This window comes from Triturus cristatus, chromosome 10 (assembly GCF_964204655.1).
Source record: "Triturus cristatus chromosome 10, aTriCri1.1, whole genome shotgun sequence".
Lineage (NCBI taxonomy): Eukaryota > Metazoa > Chordata > Amphibia > Caudata > Salamandridae > Triturus > Triturus cristatus.
Window position 1 is genome coordinate 951,342,286 of NC_140593.1, and position 26,672 is coordinate 951,368,957.

Here is a 26,672-nt window from a genome sequence, read left to right on the forward strand (position 1 = left end):
TGCAGGCCCACTAGTAGCATTTGATTTACAGGTCTTGGCATACTCTGTGCACTTTACCAGGGACTTACCAGTAAATCAAATATGCCAATCAGGAAGAACCAATTGTAATACCAATTAACACAGGGAGCACTTGCAGATTGACACTGATCAGCCGTGGCAAAGTGCCCAAAGCAGCTAAGCCAGCAAAAACGAAATCCAGCACAGCATCAAAAATACAGGAGGTAGAGGCAAAAAGTCAGGGGAAAACACGCCAAAGGTGTCAAGTCTAATACAAGCTCTGAGCCAACTTGTGCAGGGAGGGGAGGGGCATGGGAAAGGGGAGGAGGAGTGCTATGGGCACTCCCTAAGTGTGCATATGTGTTTGACCGGCTGTCTCAGACTTAGGGTCACGAAGGGAGCTAAAGAGAGATGATGGATTCAACCCAGATCTAATAGTAATTGGGGGTGAGTGTCTGAAAAGTTTCAGCGCTCCATCCATTATCTCCTTGTGTTTGCTTTGTTCGCCCTAAGTTGGCAGGGTATGCCCAGATGTGGGTCCCTTGCTCACTGTGCCACTGGGTTCAAGCTAGCCTGACTGATGAAGGGTGTTACCCCGAAACCGGTCCCATGATGCTTGTTTCCGCTCCAGGGAAGACCTGGCTTTGCAGTTCGGGCTGGACTGTTCCACTGAGGAACAGGGTCAAGACTGATTTGCATATGGCTGAATCTGAACTGGGTTGACGAAGTGAGCTAAGGAACTATGATGGATTCAGCCCAGATCTAATAGTGACTGGGGGTGAGTGTCAGAAAAGTTTCAGCGCTCCGTCCATTATCTCCTTGTGTTTGCTTTCTCCTTCTCTCTGAACAGTCTCTTTCTCAATGGACTCTCACCTCCCACACCTTTCTCCCCGTCCTCTTTCAGTTTTCTCTGTATTACTTTCCTTAGCTGTCCATCTCTGAGTTGTATTTTTCTTACCTGTCTCACCTACGTTAATCTGCTTCTAAGTGACTTATAATTAGCTGTCCCTTTATTACTTTCCTGACACCTGTCACTCCCTCTATTTCTGTCTCTCTTAGCTATCTCTTTTTCATTTACATATATATCACATATCTCATGCTGCCATCCCCTGTCCCAGGGTTTGCCCTCTTTCTGACTCTCTGCTATCTCTTTGTCACCTATGTTTCTATCACCTATTGTTTTCACCTATTTCGCTCTCTTTCACGCTTGCCTATGGGGCATATTTACAAGCCCTCAGCGCCACCGGAGCGCCACTTTTTTTCTGCCCCAGTGGTGCAGCACCATTTTCCATATTTACAAGGGGTAGCTAAGCCACTTTGTGTGGCTTAACGCCACCTTGTAAATATACCCCTTACCGCCGCAGTCCTCTTTGGCAAAGGGGCGTGCAATGGGTGTTGCTGTGGGCTTTCGACTGCAACACCCATTGCTTTTTGACGCTGCCCCAGATTAACAAGGCCGAGGCAGAGCCAAAAAGTAACGCCATGGAATCCCAGGCGTTAGAATGGTGCAACGAGGAGAAATTATTATTGTATCCGGTTTTTTGCCCTTCCATGTGTGCTACATTCAGCAGTACCCATAGGAGGTGAAAATCGCCATTATTGATTATTTATGTGCAGGAAGGTGTCCCTTCCTGTACATAAACAATCATCCCTGCAGCACAGGGAACCTTGCAACATGGTGACAGGGTGCCTGAGCTGGCACTAGGCAGGTTTTTTCTGCTAGGGGAAACACAGGGGTGCGTTGTATTCTTGTGAATACAACGCATCCCTACGTTTTGAAAATGTCGGAGCACGACGCTGCCAAATTTGTCACAGCTCCACGTTCCGACATTTTCTTGTGAATATGCCCCTGTATTTCTCACACATCTATAAACTCTGATGTCTTTTTAATCCCTCTCTCTGCCTCTTTCACTCATGCATTCCTGCATTTGCCTGTCATTCTCTCACAAGTCTCTTGTAATGTCCTCTTCCTTTCCTTATGTTCCCCTTATTTCCCTCAATGTTTTCCCCTCTACCTTCTCTTTCTCTCTACCCTCCTCTCTCCTGCCTATCTTGATCCCTTCACATGCTCAGGGACATCAGGAGACAGAGGCGCCTTTTTACTGGCCTCCTCTCTACTTGCAACAATGAATAACTGTTATGCAAGTTTGTTACTTCTAAGCCAGGAGTCTCAAGCACAGTGCCGGGGGTCGCAGGAGGCAAGCCCCCTAAATGGCGTCCGTGGTGGAGCACTTTTTTCAACCAACATCCCATGTTTAGTTTATCTTTATGGTTCACAGTTGTGGGTTTTCCTGCTCATAGTGTAACTGTAGATGTGCGAGTTATAATTGGCTTGCTTTATTATGCAAAGGGTTTATAGGCTGTAGATGCCGTTTCGGGGCTGAAGAGCCCAGCATCACATGTTTAAAAGATCATATGCATTGGTTAATAGCTTGGGAGGCCGAGGACACACATTGAAATCTCACTTGTCTGGTAAACAGTTATACAGAATTAGAATGGGGAGGACTGCACAAGATGTTTTTCTCATCTGCAAATGCTGACTATCGGAAAACAAGGCAGGATTGTAACACGAAAAACATGTCGAAAGGAGGACTGAGTTCTCAATTTCTCTTGTCTTATCTTCAGCAACAAGAAATATGGGTAATTCAGGACTGAAGTAAAGCAAAAGATTCAAAGACTTTTGAATATGTAGATGCTTTGCGACTTAGTAATATCTGTAATTCACGGGGAACAGTGATGGCAAAGTTGAAGTATTATGCACTATATAAAATTCTTTGATGTAGACTAAGTCTACATAAAGTAATCACTTTCCAGCGCAAAACCTTTTTGTGCTACAAAGTTGTTCTTAAAATAATGTCAGCTTTGCACTACCTTGTGTCCTGGGGGCGGTGGGTTCTATGGGTAGTACTCGGACGCTTCAATGCTACCACCTATGAATTTTAAAGCAAAAAAACAGATCTACAAAGATTATGAAACCCGGCTTTGTGTCAAAAATAGTCCTCCTTGCGACAGGCTTTAAGAAGGAGAAATGTATGATTTTACAATGTGTTGCTCTACATACACATACTCTGTACACTCTGCCGTTTAGGCCCTGATTACTATGTCAGTCGGAGTTGCCTCCGACTGACATCGCTGTGGAATGAGAACGACCGACCTCAGGTCGGCGGTTCCGACCCAACAATTAGGAGGAGAGTGCACATGGTGCGGTCGCAAACTTCAATTTTTCAATCGGAGCTTGTGCGGCGGGCCTAAACCACCCACAGCACAAGCTCCCATTGAAAAATCGCCGTTTTTAAACATCCTTTCACCATGTGGCAATCACCTCACGGTGGCTACCACACAGTGCAAGGATGTTAAGGGGGCAGCCACATGCGGAGGGCTAGCGGGAAGGGCCCCCAATGTTGCTTTCCGACAGCCTTTCCATTTCAGAAAGGCCAACATGGAAAGGATGTCGGAAACCAACATTATAATCCCGACCGGCGGAAACGCCGTCCTTAAGGGATTATGAGGCCTTTCTGACCAACCGATGGATTGTGTCGCTTGGTCCTTCCTACTGCTGCCTCCAACCTCATGCATCCTAATTCGCGTTGGTCGGACCGCAGCAGTAGATGCGGTTTGGACCGCAACCTACAAGCTGTTGGTTATGGTCCGGACTGCATCGTAATGAGGCACAAAGTGTTTGGTGTGGATGTTTGCAAATTGTTTTTGTTTGAAGACGTTTTCAGTCACAAGATGCCTGTGATTCTTCCATTAGCCAACAATGCACCAGGACAAAGACTCCATCTTAGATTGTGTTTTTTCTGCCATCAAATTCAAATGTTCCATTTCTAGCTCTGGTATCGCCAACAACTTCTCCAGAATCTTCAATGCCAGTCATCGAAGATTCAGATTACCAAATGAAGAGCTCTCTACCCCAGTAACTCCATGAATTCTATTTTGAACTGCTTCAATGTGGCTTATTTAACATAAAATAGGTCATATTATGAATGACTGTTGGGGGATGGGTGTTGCAGAAAAACACCCTTTCAATTTTGCCCTAAATTTAATAACGAAATATCCATGGGCAGATCAACATCGAGTTTGTGACTAGGCCAGGGACAATTGGAATGTTATCAGGTAATTCTGTGCTATTCTTTGATGTGGAATTACAGATAATAACACAATCACTGTTACTTGCATAGTGAATTGTAATTTGGGGGAAGAAAATCCTACTGCTAGAGCACATTTAGCAAATGCGAGTGGCTCGCGCATGCTGTTTGTGTTCTGCTGCATTTAACAATATTTCTTAGAGCAAAATACATCCTATCGTCCATTTTAGACACAAGGGTGTATTTTGTGATAAGAAAATAGTACTAAATGCCAGGAGTAAGTTGGGGCAAAATCCTACCCCTAGAGCACAATTAGCGAGTTTCTGCTTGCACTCGCTATTTGTATTCTGTTGCATTTAGAGCTATTTCGTAGTGCAAAATATATTATCTCGTCCATGTGGGACATGGCAGGGCATTTTTGTACTAGGAAATTGTGCTAAACGCAGAACTACTCTTCTTGCATAATTATACACAATTTTGTGGAATTCTTGATTAATTTGCTGTTCTGAATTATGTGATTTATGTCCACCCCTTTTGTGACCTTTGACTGTCCTCTGAAAATGCAGAGATGATTTACTTGGTTTGCAACAAGTTTAAGTATAGAAAACTATCCGCTGTCACTGAACACATTGCTGTCCCGATCACAAAGGTGAAGACACATGTGACGCACCTGACCTATTTTGCCCTAGGACCGTGAGCGTGCCGGGCATGACAAAGGGGGACTTCAGATATCGGCACAGCCTGATTGAAACCCCCAAGTCATGCCCTCTAACCCATCAAAGGCTGACGAGGTGACACTCCCATTACCAAACATTACAGGGGCCGAAACAAGACAAACAACTCCTGAAGGATTAATTGATATAGCTGGTATAACACCCAACACCCAACAAGGAGACCATGAGCCCCAAATATATCATTCAGTAAAGCCTTGCCAGATGCGGAACAACAATGAACAAAGGGCGAGTTTGCAACTAGCTAGAAGCTGGCAGGCGGCAATTTTGCTGATGAGCCTCTGGGGGACATATTGCATGGTGCAAAGAGGATGTGAGCTGCCAACCAGAGGGATGAGCATGATCTAAGCTGTTCTCAGAGAGCGCCGGAGAACTTGAGCTCGGGCGGCGATCCAGCCGTTGATGACAGCCACTTATCCAACTGGGGACAACACAGTATGCTTCAGAAGGCTCCTTGCCTGTCTGCGGCTGACTTCTGCTGAAGAGCTGCTAACTTGCCAACTGCAGCTAATCATCGCCAGAGTGCTGGTGACTTGCCCCTGGAGTGGGATGATGTCTAGGCAAGCCATTGGATCACCAGACTCGGCATCTCAGTGTGCAGGATACGCTGCTCAGGCCATGCGAGCTAGAAGGTAAGAGACGTGCCCCACTGACTGCAGAACACTGACACTAGTGTTGCGTAGATGCTCGGAGGCTTCCCTGCCTCACCAAATATGTAATCTCAAGTGCCGCTTTGGCGCTCTTGGGCCTCACTCCTGCACCACTTCAGCTCTCTGAGCTGTTTGTGCCCATGGAGCGGGAGATTGAGGGTTAGTCATTGAGGAGTGTTGTGTCTCGCAGAACTACGGGTGAAGCCAAAGTGCCGAGAGGCGCAGGCGTGGGAGCGGGGCCTTGATGTTGACCTGGAGAGGAATGCTTAGCCCATCTCTAAGTACTAGAAAGCACAGGAGTAATTCACCTCCTATAAACACAAAGAGAGGACTGCACGAAGGATCCCACTCTAGAGAGTGGAGGAGGGAAATCAAAAGAGGATTAATGATGAGGAAGCCATCTTAGATGGTTCCCTTCAGACAGACGTAATTCCACCAGAGAATACAGAATTCACCGACTTGGCTATCATCATCCATATGATGGAATCCTAATCCACCTTATTTATAATTTAAATAAAAGACTATATAATATACATTACCTACCAGCGGTCACCAGTAGGACCTACTTTCCTTAGGAAGGGAGTTTTTTGATTTGCCAATAACTTTGGCATCGTTAGACAAATCTTCACAAACTTTTTAAAATGTATACTTTAGTTGTTTCAGCTGCTGTGTTGAACGTTTTGGCGTGATCCATCAAGTGGGGCTGAGAAAAAAAGGGGGTTCCAAAAGGCGTTTTCCCCATGCATTTTCTCATAGGGATTTTGAACATGACTACAGCCCGAACTGCTGAACGGAATTACACCAAATTTGGCACAAAGCTAGATGTTGGCCCAGAATGCATGCTTATTTGGTTTAAATCCGTTCATTAGTTTTAGAGATATTAAAGGAAAAAATAATATGAATATCAGGGACGCGGATCCTACGTGGCTCCAACAGACCCCTTCCTGACATCTGATTGGCTGTCAATACTTCAGCCAAGAAGTGTTGGCATCCATCTTGGGACTCGGCTTGAAACCTCCTGGGTGTGGTGGCCAGGTCTCACGCGGAGCCCGCCGGGAGTTCAAAACATTTTTTTAATTTTAATTTTGCAGCAGATTCGCCGATGGATCTGCAGCAAAATTGAAAAAAAAACATGCAGGCTCCCACAATTTTTTTTAAAGAAAGTCCCCTGGTGGGCCAAGTCCCCGGGGCATCTAAAAATAAAGGAGGGGTGCATGGGTCACCCCTGCTAGGGTTTATGAAACCCCGGGGACCACCACCTCAGTGGGGTATTTGTTATAAATGATGCTGGGGGTGCCTGAACGGCACCCTCCACGCCTTGGAGACCACCACCTCCCCAGGTAAGATTTTTAATTAAAGCGGTAGGAGGGCCATTTTCAACCTGGGGACCACCACCTCCCCATGGCGGCCCATTAAAGTGAAAGGAGGGGTTCCGCAATGTACCCCTCTGGAGCTTATAATGGCCCTGGTGACCGCCAGGGCTGGCTTCTACTATTTCACGTGGTGCCCACCACCAGGACATAGCTGTTTGCTGTGGCTTGGCGGGAGCTTTCAGCAAGTGAGAGTGGGTGAATGCTTTCGCATGAGGGAAGCAGAGCATTTGCTGTGACACACAGCGAGCTGCATGTTTAGCAACTCCCTGTGTGTCAAAGCAATGCCAGACCCACAGGGGGCAGGGAGCCGGCAGGGACTGCTGGGGCATTCAGACTCCCACCGCAGCCCCCAATGGAGATGCCGGGCCACGGGGGATATGGTCACCGGAGCAGAAATCAGCCCGGGGAGGGAGGCCACGCGGACCCCCTCCACTTTGAGAATTTTCTTTTTTTAAAGGCAGGGCTCCAGAGGATGGGGTCCCTGGGGCTGAAATCGGCCCAGTTAGGGGGGTCACACAGCCCCTTTCCCTAATAAAACCAATAAATAAGAAAGAAATACGGCAAGTGGCTGGAGGCCCTGGCCCCTTTCACTACCACTCTGCAAAAGCACCTCCTGGTGCACTACTGGTTATGGGATGAGGTCCCCTTGGCTCCTGAGGGTGCTTGGGGGCCAACTACACCTCCTGTTACCTCCAGTAAGTCAAACACAGCGGGATTGCTGAGAAGTCATTGGTAGCCCTGCCCCCTTTCTCCACCACTCTGCGAACTCACCTCTGGTGCACTACTGGTTGGGGGAAGAAGTGCCCTTCGGTTCTGTGGGCCCTTGCAGGTCAACAAGCCCTGTTACCTCCAGTAAGTCCCAAACAGCAGGATTGCTGAGAGGTGGTGGAAGGCCACACCTCATTTCTCCACCACTCTGCAAACGCACCTCTTGGCACACTATTGGTTGGGGGATGAAGTCCTCTTGGCTGCTGAGGGTGCTTGGGGGCCAACAAGCCCTCCTGTTACCTCCAGTAAGTTCCACACAGCGTGATTGTTGAGAGCTGGATGGAGGCCCCAACCCCTTTCTCTAACACTCTGCAAATGCCACTCCTGGTGCACTACTGTTTGGGAGATGTAGTCCTTCTGGGTGCTGAGGGTCCTTTGGGGCCAGAAGCCATCCTGTTACTCCCAGTAAGTCTGACACAGCGGGATTCCTGGGAGCTGGTTGTCAACCCGCCCCCTTTCTCCACCACTCTGCAAAAGTGACTACTAGTTAAAAAACATGGGCATTCACTGAAAAAACCAAAGGTTACAGGGACGTTATAGTTAAGAAGTAGAACTTAAAAAACCTTAGAAATTCACTTAAAAAGCCAAAGGTTACATGGACGTTATAGTTAGGAAATAGGATTAAAAAAACCTTAGAAATTCATTGAAAAAAACGAAGGTTACATAGACATAATAGTTAGGCTCAGATTTCACTCATACAAAACCATAGAAATTCAGCAGTAATAGTTACCAGAGCTAAATATAACTTAACGCCCCGCCAATGCACTGCTTATGACCTCACATATTACACCATTCATGACATGGTCAGTGACATCACTGATGGCATCTCAAATTACATCATTGATGACATCATCCATAGAACCACTCACTCACCCAATCATACCCCATACAGTCTCTCATATACTCTCTCATATACTCACTCACATACCCACAGAACCATTCACATACCTATTCACATATACATACAACTTGACATACACCCACTCACTTATCCATGCAATCACTCACACATACAGCCACTCACACAACCACTCACTCACTCATACAGATAGTCATACAACCACTTACTCGCTCATACAACTTCCACAGCCATGCAATCACCCATACAGCTACTCATGCACCCACTTAATCAATGATGCAATCATTCAGATAGCCAGACTCACCCATACAGTATCTCAACAGACCTTTTGACACACCCATATTACTCGCACACCCACTCACACACTCTCACAACCACTTACATACTCATTCACTCATCCCTACAAGCACTCAGATGACCACTCCCTGTCCCATACAGTCACTCACACAGACACTCACTTTTTTCAGTGAATTTCTAAGGTTTTTAATTCTATTTCCTAACTATAACTTCCCTGTAGCCTTTATTTTTTAAGTAAAGCTAGAAAGATAGATAGATAGATTATATGTATTATTATACAAAAAAGGGAGCTGGAATTTGATAAAGGAAACCCATAGGAATAACTAGACACAATCTGTCACCCGGATAGTGCGCTGCTGGTCACTTTTTAAGCAACAAACCCAGTTCCAGTTATCCAGGGTCACAAATACTAAATATACAACACTCCACTCCATCCTTGCAGGCAATCTCATCACAAAGAACAGCCACAATCTCTCCCCCTGAATCTCATAGCACCAACATGGAAAGATGGGCCCTAACTCCTGGATCGGTGTTTATGAAGGACAAGGGAACCTGGGGTGATACAATGTAGAAGAAAACAATGGTTCGGGATGGCCTAAGAAGGTCCAGGACAAAGAGAAACCCTTAAGAGGGTGGATGATTTTGTATAGGTTCAAAGACTCATACGGGAGAATGATACTTAATATAGAGAAACAGGGGACAGGAAAGGTCAATATATGACACTTATTTATTGTACATAGGATGAATTCAAGTGCTCACATATTTAGTGACAACAAGCGTGAAGTGCAGGTGAGAGTGGACTTTTTTTAAAAAAGAACATCGCATTGGCAACAATAGAGAACCATTTTTTCTTGGTTAAATCAGTACAAAAAGGTTCAAGTTGCGTAAGGTCGACGACGTTTCGAACTCAATTATTTGAGTTCATCTTCAGGACAAATGTGAGCATATGAACTTTAGCATATGGGAAGGTAAGTAATGGGGTTGTCGACAGTTAAGGAAGTTGCAACGGAGGGCTCGCCAGAGCAGTGAATGCCTCGATAGAAAACAATGGCTCGAGTATAAAACTCAGTCCAACCTGCTCAACGTATGGAGGCGGGGTTCCGGTGCCGGGAAATTAATTCATTACAGGCGGCACACGGTTCAATCAATGGGGGTCTCGCGGGGGGTGGAGCGGGTCCTGGACGCGTGCAGGTACGCGCAGCGACTGGTCTACAATCTAACTCCTGGATCATTAAATATCCTACCAATCTCTTCAAAACTGCTATTAAAAGGTTCAAACACAACCTTCTCAAAAGATTTCCGGAACAACTAATATTAGATACCTACCTCACCACAGACAAGGGTGATCAGAAAACTGATTTCATTTTCTTCTCAAAATGTCCTGCAAAATGGAGAATGCTTATCCCTCTTCATCTACAAGTTACAAACTCTACGAATATCCCATATGGAACCAAACTCACCATTGCCCCCTTCCAAAATTTCATGGGGGAGGCCATCATATTCATCTTCAGGATGGAACTACACATCACGATCTTTGACTGCCATTTCCCAACACTTATCTCCCTTATCGCACACCACATTCCCACTCCCCAATCACCCCTTCATCCCAGACTGACAACCCAGCACCAACTCTCCAGCACAACCACACTACCCACCAACATCACCCTCTAAATGAGTTCCAACTGCTACAAAACAACCCAGACAGCGGTCGTACACTTTAATCATGTTGTCCCCAATCCTAAGATTACTACAGCGATGACCCTAGTCCCTCCAAACATGACCTAGAACATGGAACACACCCAGCTAAAACAAACACACTATGCTTCCAATCTCAATTACCCTGACCACTGCATGAATATCGTTCACCCGCCTGCTAAACACATCAAAACCTCTACCTATCCCCCTTCTAGGGGCCCGAGAACTTCCCCGACTTACCAAACACAACCTTTAGCTGAATAGAAAAGAAACGTGATGTCCTTGCCAAGGAAATTTCTCACATAAGGGCTCTCCTGACCCAGACCAAGTTGCTATGTAGCCCCAACTCTATGAATAGAATTATGAGTTCCCATAAAGGTTCTCCAAGTGACACTAGGCACACCTACTGGGCCTCCATTCCCCTTGGTCACCTATCTCACAGACCCCACCATGCCTTAAATCTAAAATCTGAATCCGGTATTTGTAAAGCGCAAACTACTCACCCCTAAGGGTCTCAAGGTGCTGAGGGCCGTTGGGGAGATTAAGTGAGCTATACCCAGAGACACATGGTGCTGAGCTGAGCTGCCACCAAGGATTGAACCATGAGCCCTGTGCTCCAGAGTCAGCTGCCCTGGCTGCTGCGCCACACCTCTTCCTCTGGCCCTCAATCCTCTATCCCCTTCCAAAGCGATATCACTTAGCGATTCATAGTGCTCTAATCCATCCCAAAGGACCTCCAAGACTCCATCCAGAATTCCAGTAATCATCGGCACAAATAGAACCCCCGAACAAAATACAGTTCCCAGATGCCCTGCTCAATACACCAGTATCCAAACTATCCACTCTCGAAACAATAATCCTGACTCCCCAATCTGCTTGCTCTTGAACTGCAGATCAGCAGTTAAACAAGCAGCTGAAACTATACTAACAGATGGAATTGACATTGCATTCTTAACCGAAATTTGGCTCAACCATGACTTGACCCCTTTTCTCAATCTGCTCTCACCACCTGGCTATTCCATTATACGATGGGGCAGACCAGATCATATAGGAGGCAGGCTAGCAATCATTCACAAGGAAGCCACCCATATCAACACCTTTAGAACACAAACTACTCGACATTTGAATACCTAGGAGTTAAACTCATAACAAAAGGTGCAACTCCCAATAAACTTCACACCATCTACCACCCCCGGTGTTCACTCATTCTTCACCAATGAGTTATCCGACCTGAAAACACAGGTTTGTCTAACCAACATCAATGACGTATTCTTAGGCAATTTCAATCTTCACTGGAATGACACAGATGACACCACAGTCCGTAACCTATCAAATTTACTCAAAATTAATGATTTCAAACAACTCTGCAAAGAACAGAGATATAATAAAGGTGCTACTCTAGATGTGATAATTGCCATAAATGATCTTGTCTCCCTTCTATCACCACCTTATACACTTTAATCTCAATGTCAACCCCAGATACAACCCAGCCACAGATGCATGCACTGGGCAAGGAACATCCAACAAATTTCACCTTCGGAACTGAAAACCAGGATCAATGCCCTATTACATCTATGTATGGTAGATAACCTCATCGCCCACTGTAACTCAACGATGTCAAATCTGCTTGACCAAGTGGCCCGCTCAAACTCAAGAGATCCAGAAGAACCCAGTGTAGATCCTGGTTCAATCTTGACCTAAACACAGAAAGGAGGCAACTAAGGAAGACTGAAAGATTATGGAGACAAAACCCTTCACTGACTCACCTCGCTCTCCTCAAGTCCAAATGTCTCTCCTACAAGAAATGCAGAGTTTCAAAGAAAGTTCCAATATGCAATTTTATTAACAAATGTCTGATCAATGTTCAATTCCTCGTTACATTCACGGGATTGTAGATTAGACACAAAGGTTCAACACAGGACTTTTTTAACATGCGCTCAATGCATTTCGGGTCACGCACGACCCTTCATCAGGAGAAGTCCTAAAAGAATCCAAAAGGAGAGTTTTAACGACCTGCTCGAATGTATGGATAACAGTAAGTGAAAAAAAGTCCACCAGTTTAAAAAAGATCCGAAATGGAGTGACGGTGAAAGTGAAGAAAACGTAGTTGGCGGTAGAGAAAACGGAGACCCACAAAGGAATCCCAAAAGTGATTTGTTAAAAGAAAAAACAACCAAGAAATGATTAGTTGATCCTATAATAAGAGTGTGTGAAAAGCGATGTTTAGAATCGATAAGAACTTCGGGTCAACCCGTTATGGAGAACCGCTTGTGAAAAGGAAAAAAATTACGTGATACGCTATAAGAAGCCCAATAACATGTGTTTGAAAACAAAGCATACCTGAAAGTTGAGTAATCAAAAGTTTCAAACGTCCGAAAGACGAACAGCATATACGCGTGTAGTCTAACACCAACAGCTGTAGTGGATAGTAAAGAGAAAAAAGGAACACGCTAATAACCGTTGCGTGAGAAGAGAAAGCGAAAAGGGGTTAAATGATAAATAATCCTAGCGGCAGCCATATTGAAATGGAGTCCTAACATAATGATGTTAATACAATGATAATATAATGGTAACAAGAGGAAGGTAAAGGGGCTAAGAGAAGTTTTGAAAACATTAAAAGTGAGACAGAAAAAGGTGAGAGGGCTGGAGGGGTTTTGAAACAATAAAAAGACGAAAAAATATACGAAGACAAGAACAAAAGTTTACTGATACGTTTTCTTCACTTTCACCGTCACTCCATTTCAGATTTTTTTTAAACTGGTGGACTTTTTTTCACTTACTGTTATCCATACATTCGAGCAGGTCGTTAAAACTCTCCTTTTGGATTCTTTTAGGACTTCTCCTGATGAAGGGTCGTGCGTGACCCGAAATGCATTGAGCGCATGTTAAAAAAGTCCTGTGTTGAACCTTTGTGTCTAATCTACAATCCCGTGAATGTAACGAGGAATTGAACATTGATCAGACATTTGTTAATAAAATTGCATATTGGAACTTTCTTTGAAACTCTGCATTACTTTGCGACTTACCCTGCAACTTCGTTGCCCTTTGGCTGTGCTTAGAGGGACACTACTCATTTGGATTAGTGCAAATTCTCATTCATTCTTGCGTCCTGGTTTAGGAGACGCTTTCCTCTACAGCACGCCCTAACTGGTATAAATTCAATTCAACAATTGGTGTGCGTGGTCTTTCCACATTCTCCTACAAGAAAGACATCTTAAGAGAAAAGGCGCCTTGTTTTACACTCAGCTTGAATGTGCAAAGAAAAGATCGAGGGACCTCTTCAACATGATAAAACAACAAACTACCCTCACCTCCCATCATGAAATAATAACCACCAACAAACTTTGTGAAGAAATAACATTTATACTGAGAAAATAGCAAAAATTGAACACTCTCCTACCCATTCAGCAAGTCTTACTCCTCAGCCCTCCTGCCCCGATGACAGTGATAGACCTGTCTCCATGGCAACACCCCCTCCAGGCTCTACTCTAGACCTGAGATACACACATATAGCTAAAGTCAATAAGGATCTTTTCCTACTGAAACAGTGCCATCTGGTCTGAGATCCAACTGTTATCAGAAGGTTAAGTGTACAAGACAATTGCAGACGTAATGCCTACATGCCTTGCTACCGACCCTCTCCCTTTCTCCCAAGTGCAGAACCTTAGCTACATCATTTCCCCGTTCTGGAACAAAATCATCAATGCTTCTTTCTCATCAGGCTGTGTACCTGAAGCCCTCCAACTTGGCCAAATCAAACCCATTCTTAAAAACCCTGGGATGGATTCTAAGGACCTCAACAACTTCAGATCTGTCACCAACCTATCTTTCTTTGCAGAAGGGATCGAAAAGTGTGTCCAGATACAACTCAACCAACACATTGACAAATTCAACCTCATGATACCTTCCAATCAGGATTTAGAAAAGGTTGTAGCACGGAAACTGTATGCTCAATATATCAGATGACATTCTAAGAACCTTAGATGAAGGCGACTCCTGTCTGCTAATCGTACACGACCTATTGGCGGCATTTGACACAGATAATCACCAAGCTTTACTTGAGACCCTCAAGAATCACACTGGCATTAAAGGCACGGTCTTGAGATGGTTTACGGCCTATTAACAACATCACTCTCAACAAGTAAAAATCAACAGCTGTCTCTCTCAACCTACACCAGTTCCACAAGGAGTTCCACAAGGCTCATTCTTCTCTTCAGCCCTTTTTTTTTTTTTTTTTTTTTTTTTTTTTTTTTTGAAACCGTTTATTGCAGTTTGTAAAAGTTACAGGTATGGGCCTACAACCATCCGGCCGGCCGCTAGAATGACAAAAGCATATTGCATACATACAGTAAAAGTCTCTCGGCAGTGCAGAGCAGTGAAACAGGAGTAATCAATGGTGCAGGCCACACAGCTCCAAGCCCACAGTACGGTTCCCTTTTCTTGAAACAAAACAACACCAAAATTCAGCCCTTTTTTAATCTCTTCGTAGAACCCCTCACAGTTATTCTGAACCAAGCGGATGTCAAATACCTCTTTTATACCGATGACACACAAATTTACTACAAATTAACATCTCACAGTGACATTAGCCATTTGAATACCCCACTAAACAAGGTACAAACCTGGCTAAGCACCAACCACTTAAAGCTGAACTCTATTAAAACTGAACTTCTACTCTTTTCCCCCAAGAACAAACCTTTGCCAATCCAGGAATGGCTAATGAGTGTAGATGCACTTAACTGTTCTCTTTCACTCTCTAACTCTGTGAAGTCTGTGGGAATGATCCTCGACAAAAGCATGTAAATGAAAGAACACATCAACAACTCAGCCGAAGGGGTGCTCTGCACCTTAAAACATCTCAAGAAAATCAAATTGCCTATTCCCCCTGAAAATCTAAAGACTGTAGTGCAACCACTAGTCCTCTCAAAGCTCGACTACAGTAACGCCATCATCACTGGGACCTCAAAAAGTCACCTTGTGACTCTAAGTACAACTCTTTATGCAGCCTCCAGACTCCTCATGGGAACCAAATGGTTTGACCACATCTCACCTGCTCTCAAGAGTCTCAGTTGGCTCCTCATGGAAGGAAAATGCATCTTCAAGACAGCTTGTATCACCCACAAAGCCCTTCACACCGCTAACCTGATTTATCTGGAGAACAAACTATCGAGAGTGGGTATTAGCCTGGCCCTGATAAGCTCCAACTCACTTCTCCTCATCCCTCCCCAACTGAAAAATAAATATCCCATAAGCGTTCATTCTCAGGAAATGCCCCAAGGATTTGGAACACAATTCCTAAGGATCTCCATTGTAATCCCTCCTATACTTGTTTCAAACTGGACCTCGAATCACTATTGAAGAATACATATTTCAACCTGCTACCAACCTGATTCGTTGTACCCATGCTCCCACCACGCAGACAGGATCACTCTTCATGTCCACTTGACCCCCTCAGTGGCTAAAATTGCCGCTAACACTATTGATCTATATTGTTTTATTAACCTTCACTCTCTGATCGACCTATAACACTGTGTTGCTTTTACTCCCTCTGGTTATACTATGTCAACCCGTATGAAGCCTCTTATCACTGTTTGGAACCTGTTCACATGTCTTGTAAAGTGCTCTGATACCCTTAAGTCTAGCTAGTGCTATATAAAACTCTCAAATAAATAAATAAATCTTCCATTGGGACCACCAATTTGCTTCCTCACTCTACTGTGAATTCTATGAAGGGCTCTGTGGAGCACCAGACTAAGAAGCAATATGGCTGCTGCTAATCTCCAGCTCAATCCAATTTCGTTGAAGCATCTCTTATTGAAGTGGGCTATAATGTATTTCCTATATGAGTGCAACCTCCATGCCATTAGTATGCAAATGTTGCAGCTCATTTTTTTCTCCTAATATTATGAGACATCCCATTTACATTCATACTACGAGTGGATTGGATCACGGTTGTCATCCTGATATTGTCTGTGTGTATTACCATTTGATTGTCATAGTGGAAGAACACAGCCTAGTGGCTACTGTAGGATGTAAGGGAATGGGAAATGTCAGGCACAGGGAAAAGGTCAACTGAGCAAATTGATTGGACACAAACAATATGTGCACACACAGGGACCTGTGTGGGACAGAGATACTTTGTAGAACTATAGAGTTTGAGCCATACCCGTAGCTCATCACCTGGTCAACCTTTTGTCCACTGCTGACCTTCCAGGTCATGCCATGTCTGGTTTCCTAAATCCATTATACCTATTATCACCCCAATTGTGGAGATTTTCTCAAAATAGATTCAAGTACGGCATGAGACATGTTGTTAGCAATAATTACTGATGGCCACATATAGCTACAAAGAAGAGAAGGTGGTTTAATGGAAGCCATGAAGGCATTTGTTCCACATTTGATGTGTGTCATGGTTGGTCGTCTGGAAACAAAGGGCAATGAACTCTTGATATGGGGAGACTTATAATGATTATTGTCATGGCTTCTCACAGTTCCAGTTGGGTATGACAGAGCACATGTGGGGATCACATGACCATTGGGACGGGGCCAAAAGGCATCACTGTATGTGGGATTCCAAGCAGACAAGTGAGTCAAAGAAAGAAGCGCTCAATGTTGTGCAACAACAGAGCAAAAAAATGAATGAACAAGACCAATCTCACTGTGCACTTGAGCTCTGCTATTGCATGAGAAGTACAATGCAAGCCTGGGATCACTTGTAACTTAGATTGAATTACCGTCTCTCACTCCTCTGCCCAGTGTGACAGCATGAGGAACTGGCCTACAATGTTGGTAAGAATAACACACAGGTGTCCAACGTCTGCCACATGAACGGCTTAGGAGTACCACAGAGTAGAATTAAAGACTGCAACCTTAATACAACCAATTTGTGACTGCTCCCCTTGATGACCACCAAAGCCTGCAATGCTTTTTCAGCTTCAGTCTCTAGATTTTGGTACAGAACAGGTGGCCAAAGGTGTGTCCTCATATCTTCTCAGTTCCGTGATGTGGTTTCCACCACAGTAGCTATACATATCAAGGGGGACATTCTTCTCGAAATTCCACACACTTGCCCCGCTCAGTGTTCACTCTCTTCTGCAGCCACGTCTCATCTCAGATGAGTTGTGGGAACAAGTGGCATCGAGGCGTCTATGGAGCGGTTTTGTACACTCTATTTCCATCCCAGTTGAAACCGGCAGACACTCAATTAAACTTCAGATGTTCTCCACATGGTGTTTCTTCATGCTGCATTGTTGTAGATGGGAGGGTGGCGAGGGACTGCAGATGGCTGCAAAAGGCTAACGGGAACGTTACTTCTATCCACACCACTACTGTCAGGTGCCATCCCGCCTAAAGCAATTGGTACATCAAAGATCTCTTCACCGTCAGATATGGGCTTTGGAAGGCACAAGTTAACAGATCGAAGTTTGAGAGTTGCCACCTTGAATGCACCATCCTCCACCTCCATCGCCTTTCATTTTTGACAATTTATTTGGAAGCGGTGGTCATACCCTAAAAAATGAGGGTCATGGCCCACCACCTGCAAGCACCTGCCCAAATTAAGCATTGTTGATTTCTGCTTGTCACCATTTTCCTCTGTAGTAATGTTCTGCTCTCTTCTAACTGTGGCAGAAAGGCAAAATGCATCACTACCACCCACCCCCCTTAGTCAAGTTAACATTACTTGCATCCTGCTAGAATTTGTTGCACATTAATTCATTTATTATCCTGTCCCTAGAGCTTTTATTGAAGGCATCTCATAAAACAGAAAGCCACACTTTGAAAAACCCATGACGGCCTGCTGTTCTGAGCCTTCATGAGTCACATATTACATCCTACAGAGGTTCATCATTTGTCATGTAGCTAGATTAATAGGCACTGTCACATTTAGTACAGCAGAAGTAACTTGAACAGATCAAGAAGTCAGTCAGTAGATGGGCCGCACCCTAGTACAGCAGGTGTGGTTGGAGGCGATGATCTGGTGTGAACTTTGGTGGTGTTAGCAGGATGCCCTACGGGAAAATGTGCATTCTACTAGTTAAAGGAACGCGCAGCTCACTTTCCCATTCTGACAATGAGCAGCGAAAGTTGTATTTTTTGATGTTTCAGCATTTGGTTCAGCAGATATCTCATAGGACACGGTTGCAGTTGACCCGGGACGGCTCGCGGAGAGTCACAGACCTGCAGTAGAGGGACTGGCTACTGATCAGTGGTTCAACCACTGATAGAAGACAACCCCTCCGCGGTTCCATAGTATTCACTGAGCTCAGCATCTCCACACCAGGGTAGTCCCTGGCTTCCCTGAACTCTCCCTTGTGAAAGTACAGGAATAATTTAAATTTGGATATACCTAAGAGCCTACTCATTCCGCATGGGGGGACAGTAAGGGGGAACAGTTTCTCTCTCTTGACTATGGCTGGATGTAAGTATTTCCGAAAAAATGCAAAAAATGTTAATTTAATTTTCCTTCAGAGCGAAATATAAGGCTATAGAACTACCCAAGTTTGCTCTATAGGTGAACCCGAGAAATGAATTTATTTCGGGCATTTCGTTCAGTTCGTTTACTTCGTGAGGTTGTGTCTAGAGAAACGAGGTCCAGGGAAAACGCCCAAACTGTCCACACATCAGGCAGTTCTTGTGGTTCTGCCTGGACCTTGTTTCTCTAGGGAGAACCACATGGTCTCTATAAGCCAAGTGGGTCGTGAGCAGGATGGTGCCAGTCCCCCCGGCTGTTTCCCTTCATTCCATTTCTGTTAGGTGCAAAGCAAATTGTACAGAATGTTGCCACAGTTTGCTTCTGCATCCTGCAAAAATAAAATTAAAAAAGAATGCCGACCCCTACTCTTGTCCACTCTCAGTAAGCTCTTTGGCTTAATGGAGTCTTAGAACTAGGAACCATCCTTTATCTTTTAAAACTGGACATTCTAAATCAAGGTCTGCTTAGAAAGCATGGTGCTTAGAAAGCATGGTTTAGTCGCACAGGTGCTTCATCCCCCAACATCTTAATACTCGTTTATGAGTTTATGATAGTGAAATAATATAAAGTGGTTGATTTCTTGAATCCACATTTTAATTGCAAATATTTTCTTTTTTTAGATTTAAACAAACTCTAAAAAAAATAGTACAACTAATCAAAAGATCTGTAGCACAACAATAACTTGAATATAAATATAGATCCAGTTACGAAAAAAATCTAAATATAGTTTCTGTTATTTCAGACTTTACATTTAGGGGAACACCACGGCATGTTTATAGGAGATACTAAAATGACTACAGCTCAGAATGAAATAAGAATTGTGTCTCCAATTTCGGTGTGTAGTACTCTGGTTACCTGCAATTCTTTGGCAGAGTATTTATTTATTTATGTTATTTTATTTTATTAATTTAAACCGCTCAGGGTATGCACATATTACACGTCTAAAAATATACCGAAGGCCTTTATCGGAGAGTCACAGTACAAGGCTCATATAAAATATTGCCGCATCAGTAAATGTTACAATATTACTAGAAGAAAACAGAGGATTTATAACTAAACCAACAAACTAGGACAATAAAATAACATGCATTATGACATACATTGAAGCAGAATATGAACAGCCAAAAGCCTTATTTCTGCCAAGTTGAAGCCAGGCAATAAAAACAACTTTTAATCCAGCTCTTTTAAAAAAATGTTTTTACAACACCTGACCTTGGAGCCTAAATTGGCTGATATATAATAACTGCATTTATTCTGCATAGCTAACCTATAGACGATTCAGCTGCATATGCCACCATTTTGGGAAATCTATACCCATTCATTGAGGAGGTTAGGGTAATTCTAAGTATAGCAAATGTTTCATGGTTCAAATCAGAACAATTTGAGCAAGGCCTCAATATGTAATGCTGGCAGACCCTAATTCCCAAACAAATGCCAGAATAGAAAAATGTCTTCTTAACATCAGGACAGATGTTAAGCAGCTTTCAATTTTCTCTTGCATGGCAATTTCTTTCAAACAAGGATTTAATTCATAGGCAAGTTAAGCTGGGCTTTTTTAGTATGGAGACTCAAAAGAGCTTCAGTCTTTTGATACCCTACAGCAGCAAAAAATGTTTAGTATCTCAGAACCTATGAAGCATCTTTACCCATTTGCATAGGGATATATGCAGTGACGGATAGATTTGCAATAGCCACTTACCTACATATCCATTCTGCTTCACAGTTTCAATAAGATTATTATGCATTTTTCAGGTAAAGTTTGTATGTTCCTTGTATGTGCCTGACCTTTAGGATAACCAGAATTTTGGGTTCATACTAATTTATGCTAAGGTAATACAGTGATGCAAATTTATATAAAGCGGTCAATTTCCTTGGGAGACCTATTGCTGTATGATCTAATACAAAGTATATCATCTGCATACATCAGTAAATTGACTTACAAGTAAATTAAATGTGCCTCTGCCTTGTTTTGGTGGAGCGTGGTGATGCATCATATAGGCGCTGGTAAGTCTGCCAAATAAAAAGTAAACAGAGATGTCAAAATACATCCCTGCTGCCTTTCTTCACTTGAAAATAGCATTAGTTACTAGGACCAGTGGCGGCTGGCATGGATAGGGGGTGGAGAGGCAGGGGAAGGGAGAGTGGGGGGAAAGGGGCTATTTAAAAAAAAGAAAAAAAACTTACCTTACCGCCGCATCTCTCCGTAGTCTCTCCTCGCGTCAGGACAGAAACAGAAAGCAGGCAGCCAGCCTCCCCTGACCAATAACAACCCTGCAATACGGAGTTGTGATTGGTCTGAGCGCCGTGGTTCGGTGCTCAGCCAGGTAAAGGTGGCCTGGGCGTGTACTCCATGCAGGTTGTAATGCAGCCTCCATGGAGAACAGGGAAAGTGAGCATGACTGCTTGGCCGGCCCACGAGGGCCGGCCAAACAGTCACTGCATTCTAAGGAGAGTGCTTCCACTTCTCTCCTGATCTGCAGCCCCGCCCCGCCTCGTCACGCATAGCTGCCGCAGCAGGAGGCCACAATAAAATGATAATAACATTACGTTATTATCATTTTATTTGTTCCTTTCTTTTACTGCTTCAAGGCAGTGGGGCGATGCTCCTCTGCCTTAGCGGAGGAGCCTGCACTGAGTAGGACCCATCTCAACTCTAATCCATGGGTCTTTGTGCAATTGTAAAAAAGCTTTAAACAATTGATCACCAACCCCTTCAATCTTTGAGTCAGTCAGAACTGAATTTAGCATACATGATTCCTGATCATTGGGATTAGCCTCTATTTGGGTATGTTTCGTTAGTAAATGCAATGGTGTCAAGGTTGAAATATTGAGTTTTAGATGGGAGAAAAATATGAACTTTATTCAGTGCGGGTAAAATAGAGGTTAATACATCTAACCAGATGTCTTGAGCTAATGTGTTTATTTGCCCACTGATATCACTTTGCTCTCAATCCAAACAGTGTGGACGATCAGAGTCAAAATTCATGCAAGTCTCGGCGAAATGTGTATGTCAGAGTTCAGGACAAATAATTTGACTAACAAGGATGGATTCTCAAGGGCAGTGCTTAATTTGAGCCGGTGGTTTCAGGTTGGGCCACCACCACTTATTTTTGGGCACCGGCGCTTATGTTTTTCCCTCGTCAGACTTTAACCTAGCACAAGAGAAAGAAAGATGGAGGAAGAGAAAAACTGAAAAAGAGTGACAAAGGGAGAAAGCAGAGATGAAAAGAGCGTGCAGGAGGGGCAGGGTGTGTCTGGTCATGGATTAAAGATGCTTGAGGGGGAATCAAGCCTAAACAGTCTTGGTGTTTGGCACCACTACCTTTTGCAGCACTGGTGACAGCTTTTGAGTACATTTTTGTCTTATTATTTTCACGAACGGAGCACTGATAAAGGAAACTAATTTGTGGTCCTTCGCAGGGAACAAATTAACGCCTGAAATAGGTACCTTTGTCTACCCTTTGTGCTTTGGATTGTTTTATCTAAGTGAACTAGTGCTTTATATTGGGCTCTTCTCACCGGTACTGAGACCAGCACTTCTGAATTTCCCACACTTCTGTACCAGAAGTTCACCTTAGCCAGGGAGATTACCCGTTCTCTGCTGGACAGCAGGGCAGGGGGCATGGCAGGTTCAGGTTAGGGATATTCACCAGCGCTGGACAGGTGCTGCCATGCTGCCCGAGCAGCTTGCAAGCCCACAGAGCCTCTGGACCTCATTAGTGGCATAGGGCAGTGCAGCAAAGCACCTTGCCGTTCTGCCCTATGCCGAAGTAAAAGGGCAAGAAAGTACTGTGTTAAGCAATACTGTGCATTCCTGCCTGTGTTGGGGCAGTTTTGGCAGCCTTGTGCCAATGTAGGCATCTTTGCACCATGGTGCAAGGGTGCCTCTGTTGCAGGCAGGATTGTTTTTCTGCAGGAAGGGACACCTTCCTGCACAAAAACAATTCTATGAGGTCTTTCCTCTTTCTATGTGTGCTGCAGAATACAGCACACATTGAAAGAGGAAAAAACGAGGTTAAGTGAACATATTTCTTTTCATTATTCCTCACCTTGGGAGGCATACAGATCTGGAGTTTCCACAGGTTTACATCACTTTATAAATCTGGGGCAGTGTCAATTCCATGGGTGTTGTTTGGGAAAACCTACTGCAACACCCATTGCCGCCTCCCAAGCACAGAGTAATCCGACGCCGCAATTTGGGCGGCATCCCCTTACTTATGATTTATGAGGCCACTCAAAATCACGCAGGATGGCTTTGCGTGGCTTCATAAATCTTTATGAGAGCCATATGTCACGCGTGTGCTACCTTATTTGGTGCAAAAGTGGAGCAAGGCTCTCATAAATAAGTCCCTCTGTGTATACTAATGCGGAGTTGCTGCTGAAGAATCCAGCAGCACTTTTTTAAAATTTCTCAGGGCTGCCTCAACCTGTCACAGGTTGGAGAGGGCCTGCATCACACTGTGATTATGAGCAGACTCTAATCAGGACCTGCTCAGTCATTCACATTATGTGTCTCTTGGAAGCAGGGTATCGTGATGAAGTGATGAGTGCGCCTGTCTGGAGATGCAGAGTTGGAAAGGCTGTAACTTAGACAGTGGAAACAGGTGTGATGAAAAGGGGAACAAGGGAGCAAACATCAGCAAGACTGATCCACAAGTAACAATGTATGTGTTCATAAAATATAAACATATCCGGTGTATCAAATGCTGTTTTTGAGTGCCTGTATTTAACAACTGTGTTGTGAGTGCTCGTATGCATGAAATGAGTGGGTTTGAGTGTTTCTGTGTCTAGTGCCCACTGCGATCAAAATGGTACCAGGGCCACCAAACAGCACCAGGATACCCTCCTGGGAGATTTGTGCGCTATACAAATACACAAAACATAACATAGTGGCCCGCAAGTCAGCTCTGCAACCCTAGCATCACCCCTCTGCAGATGACAACCAATATAAGGAAGTGGATGGGCCAGTCAGGTCAAGATAGAACTGTGGAGTTGGTTGGTGCTGGCGGCAACTGGAGCCCTGGCACCATCATCATGGGGAAGAGTTGTTGCAGTACAGATCAGGATTCACTGGTGTAGGAGTTGCCATTAGAGCAGTGAATGAAAGTGAAATATTTAAAGAAGAAAGGGAAGCATCTAGATTGAAAATGCCTGAGCCACAGTGGAATGTAGGTAAGTGATGAGATGGTTGGGACTTGGCAGCCACAGGTGCATTTTGACTTGTTGCCTTGGGTGGAATAAAATTTGGCAATGGGCCCTTATCACTCAAAGACATTCTTTAGCTTTCCTGCACAGGCCTGTTAATCCCGCCGCACCCGCCCTCCACACTGTGCAGCGAATGCTCATTGGTGCATCAGTGAGGGGTGAGCTCCTTTCGTGCAGCATGCATGTCGGGCACTTCTGAGATGGTCCTTTGGTGTGATTACTGCCTCAGGAGATCCCAGTTGTGACTTTACTTGTGCGCCGAAGTAGAAAGAACCTAGCACTGTGCTTTGTGAAGTAAAGGAGTAGCCATCGCACTGGACATTTCAGGTACATACTCATTGCTTTCAATGGGCAGGTACTGTCCAGTACTGAATACCTGTACTTATTAATTTGAAAGTGAGATTACCTGCACTTCTCAGCACTGTTGCAAAACATTTAATAGTAGAGTACCGGCACTTCTCTGGAGCAAACAGGTACTCCAAATACTGAGTACATGCACTTCAGTATTTCCGTTGAAAGCAATGCACATACTCATATGCCACCTGCTGTTACTCTGGTCGTACTCTGATCGTACTCCTTTTGTGTGTGTGTGCGTGTGTGTGCGCGTGTGTGTGTGTGTGTGCCCCTGTGCGTTGCCTTACTCTTCCTAAGGGAGGCCTCCTATGGGCGTTGCAGTGGCTGTTCCCTTGTAAACCTGGGAATGCGCCAAAAGATACGCCTCCCTAGGGGAGGAGTAACAAGGAGAAATATCTTTATTTCTCTTTGTTTTTCATTTTCATCTTTCTATGTGAGCTGCGTTCTTCAGCACACATAGAAAGAGGAAAAAAACTCCCAGGATTGTTTTTGTGCTGCCCTTCCTTCACAAAAACAATCCTGCCTACAACACAGGCACCCTTGCACCATGGCGGAAGGGTCCCTGCGTTGGCACTGGGCTTCCAAAACGGAGCCAGTGCAGGGGGAAAGGACAGGAATGGGCCACATTGGATAAATACGGTGCATTCCTGCCCTTTCCCTGTGATGTTGGGCAGCGCAGCAAGGCGACAACCTACGACTGGGACTTCATTAGCATACGAACAGGGGAAGCCAGAGTGGTGGTTTTGTTTATTATAGAAAGTAACTCGAATTTTTAATGTCAACAATGTGTACCAAAGCATTACACCAAAGCTAAAGTAGTAAATGCAGAATAAAAGAAAAACTCTTTTGTTTTGGTTTTGGGCATGTGGTGCTATTTTTATAGTTTATTTAAGAAAAACTAAAACAATGTTTTTCCAATTTCACAATAAAATGATTTTTAAAAATGACAAACAGTAGCGGCTCTTTACATTACATCAGGCCTTCAACCTTGGAACAGTGGTGGAAGCAACTGCCTAACATTTATTTAGCATAGCACCGGCCTTACTTCCAGGACATAGCAGTAAACCGGGTATTGCTGGCAAGATTGACTACATTAAATCATTTTGGACACGGCACCAATCGGTAAACTTAAATAAACATGTATATTAGCATATATCTATTGGTGAGAGCTATGCATCATCACCCCCAACAATAAAGTTTAAAAAGAACTCACAACAAAACAAAAGCAGTTGGCGACGTAGCTATTGATTTTGCCAATGCTCGTTTTAAGAGGTAATTCAGAAATTGGCAGCTGCTCCTGTGCACCTTGACACACGTTGAATGAAAAACGGAGTTTAGGCCGGTGATTTAAAAGAAAACGGGCCTTATTGATGAAGGCCTACGACACATTTACGCCGCTGCTGCCTCACTTTTTGTGACGCTGCAGCAACGTAAATAATGCTCCACGCTGCGTCATATTTACAAAGTTACGCATCTAAGCAGATGCATCACTTTGTAAACCCCTGCACTACGTTATACCTGCGTCAGTTATAATGTATGCAGGGTGGGCTTTCCCCCACAGTAAAGGGTCGTAGAAGTGGTGCATTGAAATCTATGAGATTTCATTGCGACATTTCTAGGACATTACTGGCTCAATACCTTTTTCCTGCCTCACAGCAGGCGTAAGACTGACGTAGTCTTTTCACATGTGGCCTGCCCCATGTGAAAGGACACATTGCTGGAGTTGTGTCTGTTTTCAGACCCACCCCAGCAATGTGTCACTTTTGCGCCTACAGATGCGTCAGAAATACTGACTTATCTGTAACTCCTTGCGACATGGAGCGCTGTGCATTAAATACAGTGCACCCATCCTGTCGCAAGGAGGGCGTAGTGAAAACTGTTGCATCGCTGTTTTCACGTCGTGATGGGACAGTTTTCATAAATGAGGCCCAACGTGCTTTTCTCACTGCAGATTTGCGCTCATATGTTGCCAAAATGGCGCTGCCTACGGCTGAGTGGGTGTGTTCAAAGATAAACCAGGGGTGTCCGCTGATTCTGAACTTCACCGTCCCCAATGACTCCTAAACTGGGCCTCGGCACTCCCCTCCCTTCCCAGTGTTGTGCGTTCCACGTGTCTAGGGCCATCAGAGGTGTTCATTTTATGTTCCCTCTTCCTGTGACCATTGTGTGGGCGCAGCTCTGC

The 26,672-nt window shown here is 44.4% G+C and overlaps 1 protein-coding gene across 1 annotated transcript in view; it reads left to right on the plus strand.

The window, feature by feature from the left end:
• Positions 1 to 26,672, plus strand: part of LOC146796295 (gap junction gamma-1 protein-like) — a 205,883-nt gene that overhangs the window by 37,814 nt on the left and 141,397 nt on the right. The gene's annotated exons all lie outside the window — the stretch shown is intronic.